Here is a 5,099-nt window from a genome sequence, read left to right on the forward strand (position 1 = left end):
ATGTATTTGCAGTAAGATCTTCAAAGATGCAAAAAGTTAAAATGAAACAAATATTGTAGGTATTAAAAACAATAAAAATATTATTTTTTACATGCCATAAATTTAAGAAGCCTTCTCCTTAGAATTCGCTTATATTTCACAAAAGTGCTTTAGAACTTAGATTTCTATAATCTACACAGAGCATAAAGAAGAAAGGAAACAGTGTACAGTAATGAAATTTTGTAATGGATGGTGGTGATAGCAGCACAATGCTGTGAATATAACACCACTGAATTGCACACATAAAAGTGGCTAAAATGAGAAATTTTGTGTTTCATGTGTTACTACAATGAATTTTTTTTTAAGTGATGGCCAACAATAAAAAAGGAAGCCATAGAAGGAAGGCCCAGCAGAATTTATTCTCAAGGCCAGGCATCAACCCGGGGTAACTCACTACATGCACTGGGCTACCCAGAAATGCCTGCACGTGCTCAGACACACACAGGAGCGAGGCAGACACTGTAGTTCCTTCCTCATTCATTTCTGAAACACAATTCCTTCCAAATACTGACTCTAATAGGCTAAAAGATGCTATCTGAATTTATTTGGTGTCAAACTTTTGTTTTCAGATATCGCTAAATCTGCATCTTGATTTCGAAAATAAACTGCCATTTCTAGCACAACACTGTTAAACAGAGCTGCTGTAAAGTTATTTAGCTTTACTGCCAGGCAAATGCTTGATAATGTTTCCTAATCCTTTACAGTTGGAAGATACTGCATTTAGAGGTAAACAGCTTTTTTGGACTATATGCTGATAATTTGTGTAAATTATTGATTGAGGCCCTGATTTTATTTTGGTGGGGGCATGTACATATTCACAGTTCACATGCAGTTATCTAGAATGAAGAAAAACTGATAATAACAAATCTAACTTTCTCAATGCCACATCAGATCCTGTAAAAGAATTCCAAGTATAGAATATTTACAGAGGTAAAACGTGATAAACCATTTCTCCAGGATGTTTCACTTTTTAAATTTTGTATCTAATTGCTAATTGTCATTTTGCCTTTTTATCTGGAAAAATCCTCTTAAAAATCTGATTCCTTTGAAAGATAAGTTTTGACCTGTGTTAAAGAGGAAGTATGCCATTTGGTTTTTCCCAACTTCTAAAACTTAAAATAACTCTTCAAATAAATCTTGTGCTTTCAAACTCTCATTATTTTAATGATAAAATTGTAAACTTGGGGTCCCAAATGTCAAAATTCTAAGAACATCTATTTCCAAGAGTAACCTAAAAAGACAGCTAACACTATGTGGTGGAAACTATTTTTTCTTTTTTCCCCCTGTAACATTTAGAAACTAGAAAAACAACAACAACATCAGCAACACTGGACTGTTATTAATAGACTTCCAAATAAAAATCTATAAAAGTGATTTTGTTTTAAGGAACAATCCAAGGGAACAGGCTTCTACTGAAATATGACAAAACTACTCAAGGGAAAATCCACCAAAGTCTCTTGGCACCCAAAGAAACATAGTTAATCAGATTTTGATCTGTATGCAATTAATATAAAACTTCTTAACAGAATCAAATGCCTACAACAAAATTTAAGTTCCCCACACTTGGCAATAAAATAAATGAGATCAATATAAGGATATTTTAGCAGGGCTTAAGGTCACATTCAGAATTAAACAAAACTTTCAAACTCAGAGAGCAAAATGGGATCTCTCATTAGCTACTGGATTCTATCACATCTAAATAGAAACAGGATAATACATCAATAGGTGCTTATTTTCAAAACTCATATAACCTATTTATCATGAAAAGCTTATACCTAACAAGCTATTTTTCTATGCTGTAATGTGTGTGAGCTCAAGTTTAATGAGTATCATCCTTTGCAACTCCTTTGAAGAGCAGAGAAGTAAGAAATGGAGTAACAAAAGTAACCTAAGAAGTCAGGGGGCTCTAAAAGTCTTTTCTCTGCCTGCTAATGGCCACTTATGTTTCAGTTCAGAAGGATAGAATATTTTGGGAAAAAGAATCATCTTGACCAGTAGGTTTTTTGACAAAAACCATCAGATAGACAATTATTAATCAGACCATTAGCCTAAAGCTCTTGGAAATGAATAAAAAATAAAATTAAAAAAACCTGATTTTCCTATTGACACCTTTCATTTTGTTGTTCTTGGAATTTAAAGAAATAGTTCTGCCCATAGTTCACTTTCCCTGGGCTTAGATACCGACTAGTACATGGGTAATTAGGAACCAAGCTGAACTGCATTCGTTTTAGGTCTTTTTTGTTGATAAATGACACTCAACTTATAATACTTTCGTAGAGCCTGTGACATGAATTCATAGGTCACATTGATTGTTCCGCAAAATATGAGGGACTGATGGTAATTCAAATGGGCGCCTCTGGAAAGGTTTGTCAGTTTCCTATCCGGTCTAGCCAGATTTTTTTGAAAACCTTGGAGAAAGATTGAAACTCCTCGCCAATCTGAGACTGCATGGGTGTCTTTACAACACTAAATGGAAAAAGCAAGAATTCAGTATTGTACCCAACAACCCTCCACAGATAAAATCATGACCAAATGTGCACTGTGAGTCCCTGCAGTAAGCAAATACTCTTTAATGGGACTTTGAAGGCCAAAATAAAGGACATTGCTGAATCCATTGTGGAAAAGAATGGGCAGCAAACCTCAATAATACTCTCCAATTCCATGGGATTTCAGTGACCTGAAAGCCTGGTTAAGTGTGTATAAATTTGTCTTGATGCTTGTGGTCTTGAAACAATGTTTGAACTCTTCCAATGGAGTGAAAATTGCTTTTGTTGTTTTTGCAAGTACTGCTGCCACACTCTAAGCTACAAACTCTAGGGTACTGACATACTTATGGAGAAGAAAAGTAAAATCCTCATACAGACCAAACAAAAGGGCCAGTATAGTTGTCTTCTGCATTAATGAGGGAGGATTCCATGATACAAGTTTCAGAATTCATCCCTCCTGAACTTAGGTATTCCATCCCTGGTTTTCATTCCATACAGCTGTTGCCAAAAGAGGACCTTCTGAATAGGAAAAGTGATTGTTATATTGTTGAAAGCTGTACAGCAGTCACACAAGTAATGCTTCATTTCACAAACATCCGTAATAAGAAGTGATATATCTTGTTCTGAAGAGGTTATGATCAGTGGCCTCTTTTCACGGGCTTCTGAATCAATCATATTGCTTAAGAACATTCTTCTTCATGAAGGATTTTTTAACCTTTGACAGAGGGCTAGAAGCAGTGTGACTTTACCTGAATGCAGTTTAGCACAATTATAGATGGGGATAAAGGGGCAGTAAAAACTGTCTCCTGCTCTCCCAAAAATTTGTTTCACTGTGACACCATTTGGTTCTGATGGTGGCTTTTGGATATCTCTCTCAATTTCATCCATTGTTAATACATTCTAGGTTCCCTCTTCAGCTGTGGTAACTTGAATTTCCCATCAACCCAGCCACATCCACCTCACTCCCCATGGCCGCCCGCCCGCAGGTCAGTGAGCCAGCCAGGCCGCTCTACTTCCTCTTGATCTCAAAATTAAGCCAGAACTTTAATCCAAACTCCATGACATTGTGTCATTTTCCCACACCCATCTTGCCATAATATATATCATGTACTTGATAACCAATCAGCATTTTTTATAATTTTGCAAATATCTCCTTCCCCGTTAAATTCAATCTAATGTCTAGTGGACTCAAAACTATACAAATAATGGTTCCTTTTATTATTACATGAATTAACTGAATACAACTTACACAATATTAACAAGTCAAGTCACACATACAGACAGAGGTACTTTTCAATAATATTGCACTTGTTTAGTTCATTATTCTTTATGTGGAAATCATTTATCATATGATTTTGGATTAACTTCTTTAATCAATCATAATCTTTGACTCACTAAAGATTCTATGTAGTTTAATGAACTACATATGTATTATATATGAAAATTAAATTTCCTTTTATTTAAGGGATAAGATATTCTCATTAAAGTTGCATTGAGCTTATACTTAAAATGTAAGCAAAATGCTTTCAATCTCATATACATGAAAATTATTATTAATAGGTATGAAGTGGATTTTATGGCAATGGAAAACAACTTCTAGAAACTATCTAGGAATTTACATCTTAAGTCTTAAAACATCTATCCAGAAGTTATATTGATAATAATTGTTATAACAATAGTAAGGAACAATGTTCAAGTCACAACTTTCATATCAGATTATATATCAGCCATTATTTGGAAATAAAATAACAGTTTTGAAATATTGGCAAAAATAAAAATATTTCAATCACAAAAGGGCTTTTATAAAATATTCAATTCTAGAAATAATTTGAAATTATAAAAAGAATAGTTCGTTTTTTGAATAAACAATTTCAGAAAGGGGAAACAAACAGAGATAAATAAACCACAAAACTTGATAGACTAGCTTGCTTTATAAGTTTCCTTTAGTAAATCACTATTTTCATATTATAATAGTCTGGGGAAACTATATTATCACACAAATATAACTAGCACTACTTCTGATTTACACACACCATTGCTAAATCATAGAAACTGTGATGATCTACTCTACTAAGTACCTATAAATGAATTCAGGGGATGCCCATTAATTTTGCACAGGTATAGGAAAATGTGAGCAAGGGCCCCAATTTCCTCTTTTTGTGCTCTGCATGTCTTAGAGAACAGAAGAATTATTTCTACATCATTGTTGTATGCTCTCTACTGCTTGATTCTATGCTCCAGCAATCACTTCAATGGGATTAGAAAAAAGTTAATGTTTTGTTGTTTTCAGTTTAGTTTAATCTCAAGATCTATGAAGCTCCTTGAAGGCAGAAAGCATGTCTTACACATCTTTCAATCTCTGGCATTATTTTAAAGTTAACCAGGGTAGCTATTTTAGTTCCCCTGGCTGCCAAAGGAAATGCCATGTAATAAGTTGGCTTAAACAATGGAAGTTTATTGGCTCATGGTTGCAAGGCTAAGGGAAGTCCAAAACCAAAGACAAGGTGATGCTTTCTCCCAGAAGACTGTGGCATTCTGGGGCTGCTTGCTGCCAATCCTTGGCTCTTGGAGTTT

The 5,099-nt window shown here is 34.5% G+C and overlaps 1 pseudogene; it reads right to left on the reverse strand.

Moving 5' to 3' along the window:
- Positions 1-2,238: 2,238 nt before the first annotated feature.
- On the reverse strand, positions 2,239-3,200 carry LOC143665776 (mitochondrial nicotinamide adenine dinucleotide transporter SLC25A51-like; annotated as a pseudogene).
- Positions 3,201-5,099: the final 1,899 nt, after the last annotated feature.

This window comes from Tamandua tetradactyla, chromosome 21 (assembly GCF_023851605.1).
Source record: "Tamandua tetradactyla isolate mTamTet1 chromosome 21, mTamTet1.pri, whole genome shotgun sequence".
NCBI classification, from domain to species: Eukaryota; Metazoa; Chordata; class Mammalia; order Pilosa; family Myrmecophagidae; genus Tamandua; species Tamandua tetradactyla.